Source organism: Podarcis liolepis (assembly GCF_965112155.1).
Source record: "Podarcis liolepis genome assembly, chromosome: 2".
Classification (NCBI taxonomy): domain Eukaryota; kingdom Metazoa; phylum Chordata; class Lepidosauria; order Squamata; family Lacertidae; genus Podarcis; species Podarcis liolepis.
Genome location: NC_139555.1, coordinates 23,153,224 through 23,170,004, shown reverse-complemented (window position 1 = coordinate 23,170,004; position 16,781 = coordinate 23,153,224). Strand labels below are relative to the sequence as shown.

Below are 16,781 nucleotides of genomic sequence, written 5' to 3'. Positions count from 1 at the left end.
AGGATTGGAGAAGATCAGTCTACATCCCAATCCCAAAGAAGGGAAGTGCTAAAGAATGCTCCAACTACCGCACAATTGCACTCATTTCACACACTAGCAAGGTTATGCTTAAAATTCTACAAGGAAGGCTCAAGCAGTATGTGGACCGAGAACTCCCAGAAGTGCAAGCTGGATTTTGAAGAGGCAGAGGAACCAGAGACCAAATTGCAAACATGCGCTGGATTATGGAGAAAGCTAGAGTGTTCCAGAAAGACATCTACTTCTGCTTCATTGACTATGCAAAAGCCTTTGACTGAGTCGACCACAGCAAACTATGGCAAGTTCTTAAAGAAATGGGAGTGCCTGATCACCTCATCTGTCTCCTGAGAAATCTCTATGTGGGACAAGAAGCTACAGTTAGAACTAGATATGGAACAACTGATTGGTTCAAAATTGGGAAAGGAGTAAAATAAGGCTGTATTTTGTCTCCCTCTTTATTTAACATATGCAGAATTCATCATGCGAAAGGCTGGGCTGGATGAATCCCTAGCCGGAATTAAGATTGCTGGAAGAAATATCAACAACCTCAGATATGCAGATGACACAACCTTGATGGCAGAAAGTGAGGAGGAATTAAAGTACCTTTTATTGAGGGTGAAAGAGGAGAGCGCAAAATATGGTCTGAAGCTCAACATCAAAAAAACGAAGATCATGGCCACTGGTCCCATCACCTCCTGGCAAATAGAAGGGGAAGAAATGGAGGCAGTGAGAGATTTTACTTTCTTGGGCTCCATGATCACTGCAGATGGTGACAGCAGCCACGAAATTAAGAGACGCCTGCTTCTTGGGAAGAAAACAATGACAAACCTAGACAGCATCTTTAAAAATTGAGACATCACCTTGCCAACAAAGGTCCGTATAGTAAAAGCTATGGTTTTCCCAGTAGTGATGTATGGAAGTGAGAGCTGGACCATAAAGAAGGGTGATCGCCGAAGAATTGATGCTTTTGAATTATGGTGCTGGAGGAGACTCTTGAGAGTCCCATGGATTGCAAGAAGATCAAACCTATCCATTCTGAAGGAAATCAGCCCTGAGTGCTCACTGGAAGGACAGATCGTGAAGCTGAGGCTCCAATACTTTGGCCACCTCGTGAGAAGAGAAGATTCCCTGGAAAAGACCCTGATGTTGGGAAAGATGGAGGGCACAAGGAGAAGGGGACGACAGAGAATGAGATGGTTGGATAGTGTCTTTGAAGCTACAAACATGAGTCTGACCAAACTACGGGAGGCAGTGGAAGACAGAAGTGCCTGGCGTGCTCTGGTCCATGGGGTCACGAAGAGTCGGACACGACTAAACGACTAAACAACAACAACAACACTGTATGCTGTTAGGCTTGCTTAGTTATGCCCATTGATAAATATTGTAATAATAAGTGTTTGATTATACTTTAATGATTAAAAAAATAATCAGCTTGTTCTATTTTATCTGTGTTGAGCCCACTTGAGTCCCCGACTGGGAAAAATATGTAATATGATGATGACGATGACAAATAGCTGGCTAGATACACCTAACTGCATTGGACAGGAGCGGCTGAATCACCCATTTCAACCCTGAGAAATATTTTTGGTGAATGGCCAAATCCTGCTTGAAGCATTCAACCAGTCCTAGCATGGTAGATAGAATCCAGAAGCACTGAGCTATTCCGCACCTCCTTGTTCTTAAGGGAAAGTGCAACCGCAGCTTACTTGTCCAAGACCCTTTTTGTATCATGTTGTATTGCAAGAGCAGTCTGTTGGTTGGAAGAAGAAAAGAAAGCAGCCGCTTTGCATCTAACAAGATTTCAGCTTGCTTGGCTGGAGAAATATTGCTTAGGAGGCAAATTGCCCAGTGCAGCCAACATACTCTGAAATGAAATGAGCTAAGGGTTAATTTTGAAATGATAATGGAAATGAGTTGAGAAAATTGCCTGCTTCAAGCAAGAGCTCAGAGGAGGTGTGAAAGTTATGAGTTCCATGCACACAGAAAGATCGTATTACTGTCTCCATTATTTTAGACGGTCCAAGACCTAGCCTTCTGAGTCACTGCAAGTGGGTGGATTGCTACATCCATCTTAAATTGTGCTTCAGTCTGCCAGAAAAAAAACACCAATGGAAGTGATACAAAATTCAAACAATGTGTAGCAGGGCGGTGGGAGGGTTGTCACATATTTCATTTGTATTCCTTAAACGGTCTGTTTCCATTTCTGCTGGCCAAAGTCGCCTTCGTAAACCTTTCTTTTCAAAAACCTCCAAATACGCAATCATTTTTGTGTAGTTACTTAAGTGATGTGCTGTGTATATCCCTCTTGATTACAACGCTTCATATTTCAGTGAATGCCTGAAAGGAATCAACATATTTCCCTTTGATTATTGGCTGGTTTTTCCCTCCTAAGAGAGTTACCAGTAATATGCAAGTAGAAGTTTAAGAATGCTACAAAGTCTTTCAGGGAGTTAATCAGAAGAGCAGCAAAATTAAGTATAGAGAGCATTGATCTCTTGAAAGAAAAAGGGCAGTGGAGGGGGGAAGAAAAGCTAGAGGCAATTTAGGCCTTGGTAGACATTTTAGAATAAATACAAGATGTTGTTTGCTATACCATACATCTCAAGAAAAACAGTTATTTTCCCTAATCATCTTAACTTGGCAGACTCAGAATATTAGCCATGAGCAAGAGCACTTGCTTCCACCCACTCCTCTGCATTTGGGACATGTCATAAATTAATTGAAACAGATCTGCCTGTGCTGTGCAAGAGGGAAAAGAAAAACGACTCCTCTGTTATGGCACAAACCCTGGAACTTGAAAGGTTCTGTTCTGCTTCCAGTGGCAAGGCATGGCGTAGCAGTGATGTGTTGAAAATGAACAGCTATATAATAAGAACCTTCTTATATACTGTGCATTTCAGAGCAGGGTGTTTTGGCTTGTCAGCTGTTTTATTAACGATGCACAAATTGCTTTGTTTCAATTGTCATTTGGCGTGTTCTCACTCATTAATCCTTTTGGATAGTCTGTGCCTTTGGATGGGATAGCCCACACCCTTATTATAGGATTTATTCAGAGTTTAATCTTTGTTCCCTTTCTTAGCAGTACGTTTTGTCTCTTTAAAAAACACTCGTGGTTTAATTGAATGGTTGTGTGAGTGAAACACAGTTTGTGCAACAGACCTTACTCTTCTCCACCATTCTTCTATAATTTCCTTTAAGCCCGCCTCCCCCCCCAAAACAACCCTATTTAGAGTGTTGTAGGCTACCCTGAAGGAACGCGGGTGGCTCTGTAGGTTAAACCACAGACTTGCCGATCAGAAGGTCGGCGGTTCGAATCGCCACGACAGGGTGAGCTCCCGTTGCTCAGTCCCTGCTCCTGCCAACCTAGCAGTTCGAAAGCACATCAAAGTGCAAGTAGATAAATAGGTACCGCTCCAGTGGGAAGGTAAACGGCGTTTCCGTTCGCTGCTCTGGTTTGCTGTATGCCGGCTCCCTCGGCCAATAAAGCGAGATGAGTGCTGCAACTCCAGAGTCAGTCACGACTGGACCTAATGGTCAGGGGTCCCTTTACCTTTACCTAGGCTCACCTGAACAGTGGGGGCTGTATGGGGTTGCAGTGCTTGAGGGGAATCACCGAAGATCAGGCAGAGGGATCTTGCTCCAGCTGGTCATTGCTCGAAGAAAAGAAGTTTTAATATTGTACAGCCTACTTAGAAGGGCTCTCTGGCTGGATTTCATCACACAAACAGCTCTGTGAACATTCCACAGGCATTTGCAACAAGCAATCTTCTTTCAGGCTCTTTTTGGCTTCAATCCCGTGGTCCCTGGGATGGTGTCCATGGGGCCACAGGATCCATCTGATCTTCCATTCAGGGGGCAGAAAGAAAACAGTCTCTCCTCACAGGAGGAGAGATGTTGGGTGCCTCCTCCATAGCATAGTAGAAGAGTCCATGGCCAGCTCCCAAGGGCAAAAAGGAAGTGTTTTCTGAAGGCACATCCAGGAACGGTGGGGTGGGAAGGAAACCTGCATCATAGTTTGAGTTGGCATTGTATCCCTCTAGCTGAAATAAATGAGAGGGAAACTTGTGCCAAAACCCAAAACTCCTACTCCAAAAACCAAGGATTGGAAAAGAGTGAAGCTGGTAGGGCTTGGAATGGCTCTTCTTTCGATTTTGGTTCTCCTGCAGCATCCCACCATTCCAGCTCTCGCACCTTGAGATGCTGAAATTTGGGCGAATCTCTTCAATGATCCTTGGGGTTGTTCGTACAGACTGCAAAGCTTAGGGGAATCGAAGGGCCTCCCTGCCCTCTGTCAACATCAGCTTGCCAGAGCATATGGATCGTGCCGTCTGTTCTGCAGGCCATAACCTCTTTTGCCAGTTCATCTAGCTGTGTACCAGTTTCTTTCCTTTGGGAGTTCTAGGATAAAGGAGACATTGCCCTGTGACACTGCTGATTGGAACAGAGAGGCGAAATATGCCAACTACTGGGAATAATGAATCTGCAATGAAAATTACTTTTTGGTAGTGTTCCACACTGTTCAAATAGCCCAAAACCTGCTTCAGGAAATATTTATCCACAGCCAGTTTCTATGCAGGGCTTGAGCGATCCTTATACTTCGTAGGCGGGTGTATGTTTCATGCTGAAAAGTCCTGCATGCTGCCCAATGCTAGCAAAAATAGCCATGAAAAAGCACAGATTTTTAGCAAAGCTGAAAGCTGTCTCTTAATGAAGATTTATTTAGATAGATTAGGCAAATGGTATTTATGCATTTTAAAGAAATATATATTTTGGTATTGCTCCGAGGAGCTTCTGGTGGTATATATGGTTCTCCCCTACCCCCTTCATCCTCGCTGTAACTGTCAGATACGTTAGACTAAGAGATGGCAACTGGCCAAAGGCCTGTCAGAAAGCTTCATGGCTGAGTGGAGATTTGAGCTGAGGTTTCACCTCTTCTAGTACAAAACTCAAAGTACTATAGCACACTGGTATTCACTGCTTCTAGTCAGTTCTTCTAGCTTTCTAGGTTATGTACTGAACTGTTGCAGAATCTCCCAGAAAATCGACAGGATTTTCATGCCTACCTATTGTAGATGTAAAATTTGAGTCCTTGTTTATTGTGAATTATGTTTCAGAACTACTGAATTAGGGCTATTCATTCTGCATAGGGCCAAAAATTGCAACTTTTGGCCTTTTATCTGTTTATATATTTTAATTATTGACTTGTTAATCTTAGCGATCCAGTCTTTTTGCCTCCTAGTTCTTGTAAGATAACCTCTGTACAGTGGTACTTCTGGATGCGAATGGGATCCGTTCCGGAGCCCCGTTCGCATCCTGAAGTGAACGCAACCCGTGTCCGCCGCTTTTGAACATGCGCATGACGTCATTTTGAGCACATGCGCAAGTGGCGAAACCCGAGGTATGACAGTATTCGTGCATGATCAGAACAGAGAACCCCATATGTTGCTTCCACCCAGTTCCATTGAAATGTTGTACTTTTCGCTGCTGCTATCAAGCCACTAGCTTTAGCATTAAGGGAAAGAACAGATATTCATGGGGTGCAATATGGATCTTTATTTAACAAAATAATATAATACTGGTAATCTCTCTAAAAAATATAAAGAAGTCATAAAGATACTAACATGTTATAGTGAAGCGTCAGGCTACAAAAGAAATTGTGGTAAATCAGAACAGTTTACCATTCATGTCACAGGTGAGGCTAAAAAGATTCTGGTACAAATAGCAAACATACTTTTGAGAAATGAACAAAAAATGAAATAATTTAGGATATGGATCACAAATGATGTAGATGAAATAAAGATTAACCATCCAAAACTATAGAGAGGTAGAGAAGAAATTAGATTCTTGGTATCCGCTTCATATGTGATGGTATGGGAGAATGAATGTTCCACCTGAATTATTATTTATACCTATAAATATCCCATTAACTGTCCCATCTGGGATGCTGACAAAATGTCAAAGGTTAATACAGTGTTCTATATGGAACAAAAAAACTCCAAGGATAGCAAGATTTTATTTGATAACACAGGGCACTGGAGACTTGTGGCATCATTATTAAATGTTTTAAAGTGAAATACTGTAATGTTTCCTCTTTTTTTGTCCAGCAGAGCTAGATATCCAGCATTCATTATTATTTTCTTTCCTTCTCTTCCCCCAACACCATCCCACGTAAACACATGTTTTGACTACCTTCTGCAATGAATTTGATTTTTGTGGCCTAAGCATTTAGTTGGCTGCAGCTATAATATTCCACAAGTCAATCGAAGGTAATAGATTTCCACCCACTGTAGTTCTTGGGTTTATTAAAGCCCTGATATATTTCCAGCAGCCTATGTTATCCAAGTAAATTCTCTATGGTCCTGGCAAGACTGGTGGTTATTTGTTTGAATCACTTGCTTTCTTTACCATAGCCTCTTCTCATGATGCTTTAGTTGAGATTCCTGCATTCATAAAATCATAGAATTGTAAAGTTGGATGAGATCCTGAGGGTTATCTAGTCCAAACCTCTGCAATTCAGGTATCTTTTGCCCAACATGGGGCTTGAACACACAACCCTAAGATTAAGAGTTTTATGCTGTACCAACTGAGCTATCCCAGCAATCATGCATTGCAAGTGGTTAGACTAGATGACTTTTGGGGTCCCTTCTAACTCTACAATTCTGTGATACCAACTGAGTATTGGTTTGCTGAATTATCTTTTAGAGTTGAGATTAATGTTTTAATTGTCCTCATTTTCTACAGTCTTCTCAATAAGTTCAAGTATTCGACAGCATTTTCCCGCATAGTAGCGTAAAATAGTTCCAGTAAATAGTGCCAGTAAATATGTGCTCAAAAATTGCTGTCATCTGTGGATCCGCAGGGGTAGAACCAGAGATCAGCCAGCATAGTTTTTCTTTAAAAAACAGACTCTTGGTCTGTTTCATTTTATTAGATTAGTTAGCAGCACATATTAAGTGTCCGGGCTATAATCTGATTTTTACTGAACATACAAATATATTTGTTTTCATTGCTTTATTTGTAATCTTAGTCCTCCAGTGGAATTTGAGAGCAGTAAAAGAAATCCTCATTATTTTGTCCCTTGGATTAATCGAAAAGTTAAAAGTCAGGTTGGATTAACTTGAGTTTTCAGCATGTGGATAAATGAAAGACGGGGGCTCAAATCCAAGAATATCTTTTCAGAATGTGTGTAACTTTTTGAAAATTATTATTCTGAGCTCTCAATTTCTTATGTGGACTCTGCTTTATAATTGCAACAAAAGTACTGATTCAAGAAGGTGACAGCCTTGATAGAGATTATATAAGGCCATATGGTATGTGTCATGCTGATTTAAAAATAGGTTGAAGCAAATCAGAGCTTGTGGATGTCCACCTAACTTTCATTAATCATAAAGCTTAGGAAAGTCATCCCTTTCAAATGCTAATGAAAAGCATTTGTGTCTCTGCGTTCTAGAAATATACTCAAAATTGGGCTTCTCAGTGGGAGTTACATCAGAAATTGTATAAACAGAAGCTGTGGATGCAGTGATTTGCCTATTTGAAAAGGATTGCCAGGTCTCAGGTTATTTAGTTTTCAAGGTTATAGCTTGGGTCTCATTTCCCTGTGATTGGAATTTGTCCAAAGCAGGCTTCAGTTGGCTTGCAGCCAGTAAGTATCCAAAAGTGTTCCAAATGTAGGTTTTTAAGTCATATCTAGTTGTTGCTTTGGTAGGGTCACATAAGCTTACTTATATTAGTCATAAAGAAGGTAAACAACTGCCTTACGGACTCTGAAAAAGATGAAGCTAATAAAACCCTTAGGTAGTTAATTACCGAGTTTTGTGGTGGTTCAACTTAATCATCAGTGCTAAAATGAGAGTTGCTGGCAGGAATCTAAGCTACTAGGAACTGGATTCCAGGGGCTGTTGAGACTCTTTAAGTGCACTGATGTGGGAGAGCTGTCTGCAAATGTTACTTTTCAGGAAAAGAATACGTTGCTGTCTCAAAGTTAGAAAATGGTTTAGCATACTTTCCCAGTTGTGCTTTTCCACAATAGGGGGTCCCCAGTAATTAGCTAATTGGGAACCACTGCCCTAAATCTTTCACCAAACCACCTTCTTCCCTCTCTGTCCAGTAGAGCTCTGTTGCATGGAGGCAGCAGCAGAATATGGGTGGTGGGCAAGACAATTGGCCCTGATGTTGTTCTGTGTTGACATTGATACTAGCTCAGAATCCAGTGGATCCCAGGCTGGTTCAACTCTTCCTTGCCATCACAACACCCCATTTCAGAGCTTTCTATGCACTCCCACCAGTGGGAGACCAGCTGATCTGAAAGAGCTGGGCAGAGGGACACCTGCCTAATCCAGCTCCACCATAGCCTGGTTTATGGAGAGTTTGGATGATTCTTTTGGTCCTCTGAAATGATGATTCTCTTTTAAATTATTTACAAAATTCTGTATACATTCAGAAAGGTAGAAACTTCCTTCTTTTGACAAAAGAGCTTGAGACCTTATGTGTTTTCTGGAGATGAACTATTTTTCTGATAAAACACAACTCGAAGACAATTGTTCATATTACTTAAGTATCACTTAGAATTCATTAAAAAGCAACATAAAATGGAAACAGTGGTGGGTAGGGGGGCAAAGAGAAAGCTTATATGTAATTAATGTTGCAGGGATTCAACCACAGCATGTCTCCTTTAGAATCTATAATTAGTTTTAAATCAGAGTGGCAGAAAATGTGCTTCTGCCGATTCTTTCTTGGAATTAGTCAATCTCCTATGTTGTTTACATAAGATGAACAAACATTTGGACACATATACTTTGGATGTGGTAGCCTCCATCTTTGCCGGTGTCAGTCTCTTTCCTAGAGACTTCCTCTAAAATCTATGCTAGCAGTTCCACACTTTTTGTAAGATTCCTGCTGAACAGCAGTCTAAAGTATGGAACAGTTATTCCCTTGAAAGGTGGCATGTTGCGCACAATGTTTGCAAAATTTAGTGTTGGGGAACAGATGGATTTGAAAATGGACATACCGTTTCTTATGATGCGGCTCTGAGAGTCCTGATTTCCACCTGTTAAAAGTGTCCTTATCCAAAGTTTTAAGGGTTCACAGATTCTGGTGGGCTTTGGTAGGTAGCAATGTCTGAGAATTCCAACAAAAACTGAAATGTGTGCTGAAATGGCTGACTCTCACTGATTCATTCCCATGCCAGGAATGGAAATCAAGCCAGCGAATGTAGTCAGTGTTCACTGTAGTTGTTATTTTCAGTCCACAAATGATAAAAGTAATTGATGTCTTTTTTTGCATTTTGTTTCCTTTGCATTTCAATGAGTGGTGTGTAACTACGTGATAATAATGTAATTAATTCTGTCACAGTAGACAGCAAGCTGATGTACTGCAGTTTTTGTCAGAAGGTGATGTGCAGCAGAATGGAAACAGTGCTGCCTGCGACACACACAGGTTGGAATGAAAATTTGTAGGCAAATAGGAATTGTGTTTACCCCTTTAAGGGGGAAGGGGTTGTTGTAAATAAAAATATGCCCTTTTCCCTTATGGGGTATCCAAGAGCCCATATAGAGTCCTTACATAGGTTCCCTATTGGTAGGAGAAAATAACAGAGGCCAACCAGAGAATATTGAGAAGCAAAGCAGCTAGTAAGCTTGATCTTTATTGATCTGTTGCAACAGGGTACTCCCCTCACACGCAGGAGAGGAAGAGGACCCAGAACAATGGCGTGCAAGGCCTTATAAAGACTTTTGAAATTCCCATTCTCTAGATCAAGACCACCCCTAGAAACATTATGCATACATCACAGAAGGGGTGTAACCTAAGACCACCCCTCAGATACATCCCACCTACATAACAGAAATTTAAATATTGTTTTTCTCCTGTTGTTGTTTATCTCCTGTCTAGCAGGTTACTTGATTGGATTTCCTGGGGAGCCTGGCCATTCTTTTGTAGTGGTAAAATACTTATTTCTTGGGCCAGGTCACAGGCTCACACCTTATTCAAACAGACATATCCTTGAGACAGGATTTGTGAGGAAAGGGACAATGGGGAGGCTTTTCCAGGTTAACCTTGCAGAGAAAGGATTTGGTCAGTTTAGGAATCAAAATGGTTCCAGGTTTGTCTTCCTGTGTTGATCTATGTATGTGCAGTTATGAACATTACCATATATCTAAGACCATAAAATTCCTATCACAGGGTCATCACATGGAGCTTCAAAACTGCTCCAGGTCCCCTACCTGATACCACCCACAGCTCCAGGTCAGAGGCTCCTCCTGAACCCGGTTGTGCTGCAAGATATTTTGCAGGCTTAGTGCAGCAAGTCACTTTCTGAAAACAAACTTTCTGATGAGTCAGAACACATGCAGTATTGCCAGTACTTTTAAAACCGAATTAAACTGACGTTTAATCCAGACAAGATGGAAGTGTTGATGGTAGTTCAAGTTAGAGATGGTGGGACAGTAGAGTGGTTCGGTGGATTGAAAGGGGTTACACTCGCAATGTTTACAGCCTGAGGGTTGCAAACAACTTGTTCTTTTGATTCCAGTGTGGCAGGACTGTCTTTAAGTGCCTTTTTATCAGCTTAGGCTGGTCAGCCAGCTGCAGCTGCTTCTCTGAGATAGAGTTCAGCTCTCAGCCACTAAAGCGGCAGTCATCTTTGTGAAGTACTGCAATTTGCTCCGTATTATGGGTTTGAAGCCTCAGCTAATACAGAAAATTCTAGCTTATTTCCCTCCTAGGCTATATGGTCTAGAGAAGTCATTTACGGAGCCTCTCTTCCCCTGTGTACTCTCCTTCTATAAAGGTGTGGAGGTTCATGAGGGCACATGGACAGACTCTCCTTGTCATGGCATCTGCACTGTGGAAAGTTCTCTCACTGGTGAGCTGTTGGGCTCCCTCACTGCTGGTTTTTCCTTGTTCTTTCAGAAAGCTTTTTTTTTTTTTTGCAGTCGGACTTTTATGGGGCTGTGTTGTTTTAAATTATCTATTTTTTAAAAAAATCTGATTGTTTACAATGCAGAGTTGTTACAGCTTTATTGTGATTTGTATTTTTTATTTCTGTTTTATTATAATCAGCTTCAGGTGCAATGTGAATGAAAGAAAACATGGATTAGAAACATTTAAATACTGTAAATGATTAGCATTCACATGTAATTAAGTCCATTTATTCTTTTAAAGCTAAGTCTGACTGGATGACAGTAGCATGCATTTTGTATTCTGACAAGAGCAACCACCGGTATGAAATTTGGAGAACAGTAGTGCCTCTTGTTTGCTTGTTGACTTCTTGTTGATTTTCGAGATGCTTTGACAGCAGTAAGACATCACAATGCCATTTTAAGTGAACAGAGGTGTGTTTCCTATTGCCATCACCAGCCCCATTCAGCTTATGATCTTAACAATGGTTAAAGCTTATGTCTCCATGGTTAGCACTAATCAAATTTCAAACCACTTTTTCAAACCACTTTCAAACCTTGATTAAAAGGATAATACAGGACCTTAAAGGTAAAGGTACCCCTGCCCGTACGGGCCAGTCGTGTCCAACTCTAGGGTTGCGCGCTCATCTCGCTCAAGAGGCCGGGAGCCAGCGCTGTCCGGAGACACTTCCGGGTCACGTGGCCAGCATGACTAAGCGGCATCTGGTGAGCCAGCACCAGCGCAGCACACGGAAACGCCGTTTACCTTCCCACTAGAAAGCGGTACCTATTTATCTACTTGCACTTAGGGGTGCTTTTGAACTGCTAGGTGGGCAGGAGCTGGGACCGAACGACGGGAGCTCACCCCGTCGTGGGGATTCGAACCACCGACCTTGCGATCAGCAAGTCCTAGGCACTGAGGTTTTACCCACAGCGCCACCCGCGTCCCTAATACAGGATCTTAGCCATTATTAAAATATGGGGGAAGATTAGTCTCTGATTTGGTCTCCAATAGCAAACCCCAGGGGACTTTCCAAAAATTCTTGGGTTTGGGGACATTTAAGTAGATTGGCTTCTTGAGTTCTGGAACACCCAAGGAACACTGACTTCTCTGCTCAGATTCACTTGGATATGCTGCTTCTAAATTGGTGTCTACAGCAAACTAAGCCCCATGGTCTCACAGCAAACTATTGGATTGTAGGCTGCCTAAACAGACTAACTGGTTGGCACCTGTATCTTTCCCACTCAGATATAGACTTCATACCTAGGGGAAGGGCATAATTCAGTGGTTCCCAACCCCCAACCCCCCATAGACCCCCTTGAAAATTGCTGAGCATCTTGGCTGATTTTTCTGTCCTCTGTAGCAATTGTAATTTCATAGAATTCAAACTCTAATATGGTAAGATACAATCAAAGAAGCAATAAAAATACAATTAAAAACTAATTTGAATATTCAGTGCAATGGATGTGCCATCCATCGCCATCATTATCATCATCTCCCATCCTCAGTCAAAAATCCAGAGAGATGCTGGGGAACACCCGAGTGAACCTCATGGACCCCTGGTGGTTAACAGGTCACCATTTTCTCCTATGCTGGTTCCGGCCCTTAGCAGGTACTGTTCGAAAAAACAACACAAATGATCAGTCATGTACTTATGGTTTGCAGGAGGGCATGTTTCACATGAGGAGAGACTGGGAGCTTTTTTTTCTGCACCAGGTCATTGCTTCTTTTTCAGCAGACCTCGTAAGTCTGTGAATAATTATGTCTTAAATAATCAACACTTTGCCTGTCCTAAAACCATTTTAGGAATATTAATTACAACAGTCAGTCAGCTGTCTTAACTTCTGATTTTCTTAGATAGAAAATGAGCCCAAACAGTTTCCTACTTTATATAGTATTTCCCATTACACAGATAACAGGCATAGTAATTCGGTGAGTTGTGTATTTGGGTGCAAACTGCAAAAGTGGAGTACATTTCTTGATAACTCTGCCTGTTAGTACATGATGAATGCTAGCGTGAGGAGTCTCTACTTATAGAGCAGAAGGGATTATAATATTGATGACCTTGATGATGTAGGAAACAGTAATAGCCTGCATTTTCAGTTGGGTGCAACAACCAAATGTTGCAGTGTTGAATTCTCATGTTCAGGATACTCAATTTCATTCCCTCTTGTACCCAGTTTTCCCCCTCAGCTGGTCAGCCAGCAATCCTCGCCCACTAAGCTTGCTTAAGTTTCAATTGAAAGTAACAAATTTTGCATAAAGGTTCAAGATTGTGTAGAAAGTGGAACGGAAAACTACTGGAATTCTTACAGTCCCATTCTGCAATTTTAATATGTTATAAAAATCTTTCTGCTTCTGTTCATTATGACTTATTATGGTTAATGAGTGGGAAAGCCTTGTATGTAAACTAAACTAATTTTCATTTGCGAGCTGCTGTTTCATTTTTCATAAATGCTCTCTGAAGGCATCACAGGGCAAAAATTAATAGTGAATCTAATGTTTAACCCCAAATTATAACATAACAAACATCAGATGAAGAGTTCTTATAAATATTGTTCAACTTGTAGGTTGTGGAAGGAAATGGCTAAAAAAAAATCTTTGTAGGCCCTACCAGGTCCCAGACCGAGAGAACAGCTGGGCAGTGGGTCATCTGCACCTGGGGAAACAGGACAGCTGTTCAGTTGTGTAAAAAGAAAAATCAGTTTTTCTGAACTCCTGAGAAACTGAAGTTATTGGTCCTTAAAATTATGCGGAGTACAGTTTTCCATACAGGAAGGTTTTAGAGATTAAATTCTGCTACATGGAAATCTTGAGAACCTCTGTTCGTGCCAAGTGTGAATTTGACCTTGAAGAAGCACTGATTACTATTTTTGGTAACATCTGGAAAATTTTTACAATGCATCGTTCTACATATGGGGAAAATTTTTCAGAATAAAAAACAACAACACTTGGATTTTCATGCATTATTTCTTCCAGATTGCTTTCAAAGAGCATTCATGACAAGAAAATAGTAATTTCCCACATCAAACCAAATAAATTGTTCTTATGGAAATAGCATTTGTGACAAGAAAACACTAACTAAATAAGTTGCTATCACGTAATCCAGCATCACTTTTTAAGGTTGTAAAGCGCAGAGAAAAGTAATAACAAAAATAATTGGAAATCACGAGGAGAAATTATAGTAGTGCACCAAGACCAGTACCAAGGGCTTTTTTTCATCGGACCTCTGTTGCGTTCCGGCACCTCTGTAGTGTTGAGTTGCCATTCCCCTACCACTTATCTGGAAGTGACAATCAGGTGACTGGGAGAATGTTTTAAAAGATACGAACATGGGTGAGGTGGAACTGTATAGATCTTACCTACAGAAATGGTGCCAAGATATCCCACATCTTACCAGTTTGACACAACGGGACATTCCCTTCTTCTCCTCACCACGGAACCCTCCCCATATCTGCTCTGGAGGGCCCTGTTACACAAGTGAAAGTCAGTTCTACAACTGGACTGACAGCAGTGGACATCACTGAGCCCATCATGTACGCTTAGATTATTTAAGTACCTATGCAGTTTTGAAGGAACTTCTTTCGGATAGGTGAGCCTCAAGTCGCATGAGAACATCTAAACAGCTTCATAATCTTATCGGCTGCCAATCTTTCTAAACTTTAGACTTTACCATTATGGAAGGCTCGGAGAGAGAAGCCGGCTTGGTTAAAAGGGATTTATAGGGTACAATGCGTCCTGATGTAAAGGCAGTGGTAGAGAAACAGTTCAGCTCTCTTCAGGCTAGAACTGTAGCATTCTCGACATAGGGTCTAGTTTGACAGGTGTTCTGGGAGTGTTGGTTGTGCTGGAGGTGGGTTGATGGAGGCCCTGATTAGAGGCCCACCTTAGGTTGTCAGGGTGGCATCATTGAGAAACCATTGTATCCAAGGCTTATATAAAATACAAAGTGGGGAGAAGAGCTCTGGTAAAAGGACAGGCAGCATACTTTATTTCATTTATGAGCAAGAAACACTTGTGTTTCGCGTAAATAAATCCCTTGGTAGCATTAAGTTGCACAACCAGCACTTAATGAAGGAATCTCATTAACTTTGGAAGGTCAAGTCACATGAATGCACCTGTCAGTTTCTCCACTGCTGTATTTTTCAGCAGATCTTAGCACAGCTACGCCCTGTCTCTCCATTTCCTCTTTTACGTTGAAGCGGACAAATTTTTGGAGCAAATTCTTGAAGATTATTAAAGCTACAAGAATCCTAATTGAAATGCAGTGGTTCTTTTCATGCAGTGCAAGCTAAAACACACGTGCTAAAGTGATTTCCCCCCAGCTCTTAGTCCTGTGAAATTTCCCCTTTCCCTGGTAACAACTACCTTGCATTTTTGAAGATGTTTGCGATTTCAAAGATAAAAGGCACTAACTGCAGCATCATATCAGTTTGGACACATGCCAAGTGTGTGTTTGAGTGAAAGCTGTTTGGATTTCAAGTAATTGTCTTTACTCTTTAAAGTTGCTCTAGAAAGTTGTGTAAACTTGGATGTATGCATGCTGAATTATTTATGTGATAAATTTGTACTTTTTGCATCCATAGAATTTTATATATTTTGTTGGGCGTGATTGTCCTTTTCACTGCACTTCTTGTATGCTTCATTATGAAAACATGAAAAGAGGCACCGTGATAATAGGGGATGCTACTTTGATCTATAGAGCACCACTCAGTGGTGGTTTGGAAATTGTCTGACATACTGGCGACGGTAATGGCTGACCCTGTTTTTGGGCTGCTGATGTTGGAATTTTAACATAAAAACTTCAGAAAGACCAGGAAGGCTGAAGAAAATGGCACATGTTGCATATCTCATTGCAGGCAACAGACAAACCTTTTTCGTTTCTCAAGCTATATAATAAAGTTTTAAATTATTGTTCTGTGGGAGCAAATACTTCACACCATTAAAATCATGAGTACTGTATTCTCAAAGTTCAAAGTTTCAGATTTTTAAGATCAACTTACTGGTGCTCATTAATGGTTCCTCGTCATCCTGGCAAAAAGTGACAAGTGGGGTGCCGCAGGCTTCTGTCCTGGGTCTGTTGTTGTTCAACATCTTTCTAAATGACCTGGAAGAAGAAATTAAGGGGATGCTCATCAGATTTACAGATGACACCAAACTGGGAGGGTTGGCTAATGCCGCAGAAGACAGAATCAGAATTCAAAATGACCTTAACAGATTAGAGAACTGGGTGCAAGCTAACAAAATGAATTTCAATAGGGATAAATGTAAGGTTCTGCAATTAGGCAGGAAGAACCAGATGTACAAATATAGGATGGGGGGACACCTGGCTTACTAGCAGTACATGTGAAAAGATACAGGGGTTTTGGTGGACCCCAAGCCTAACATGAGTCAACAGGGTGATGCAGCAGCAAAAAAAGCTAATACTATTCTAGGTTGCATCAACAGAAGTATAGTGTCCAGATCAAGGGAAGTAACAGTACCACTCTATTCTGCCTTGGTCAGACCACATTTCGAATACTGTGTCCAATTCTGGGCAACTCAATTTAAGAAGGATGTTGACAAGCTGGAACGGGTGTCAAGGAGGGCAGCCAAGATGATCAAGGGTCTGGAAACTAAGCCTTATGAGGAATGCTTGAAGGAGCTGGGTATGTTTAGTCTGGAAAAGAGGAGACTGAGAGGAAACAGGATAGCCATCTTCAGATATCTTAAGGACTGTCACATGGAGGAGGGAGCAGGCTTGTTTTGTCCTGCTTTGGAGGGTAGGACTCAAAGCAATGGCTTCAAGTTACAAGAAAGGAGAGTTCCACTAAACATTTGGGAGAAAACTTTCTGACAGTAAGAGCTGTTTGGCTGTGTAACAG

The 16,781-nt window shown here is 41.3% G+C and overlaps 1 protein-coding gene and 1 long non-coding RNA gene across 4 annotated transcripts in view; both read left to right on the top strand.

Annotated features, from left to right (window-relative positions):
* The window catches only part of PITPNC1 (phosphatidylinositol transfer protein cytoplasmic 1), a 132,898-nt gene that overhangs the window by 30,310 nt on the left and 85,807 nt on the right, over nt 1-16,781 (top strand). The window lies entirely within an intron of this gene.
* On the top strand, nt 6,586-15,891 carry LOC310700765. The gene is made up of 3 exons (XR_014522803.1): nt 6,586-9,515; nt 10,201-11,505; nt 11,882-15,891. It is a non-coding gene; the product is annotated as an uncharacterized lncRNA (long non-coding RNA).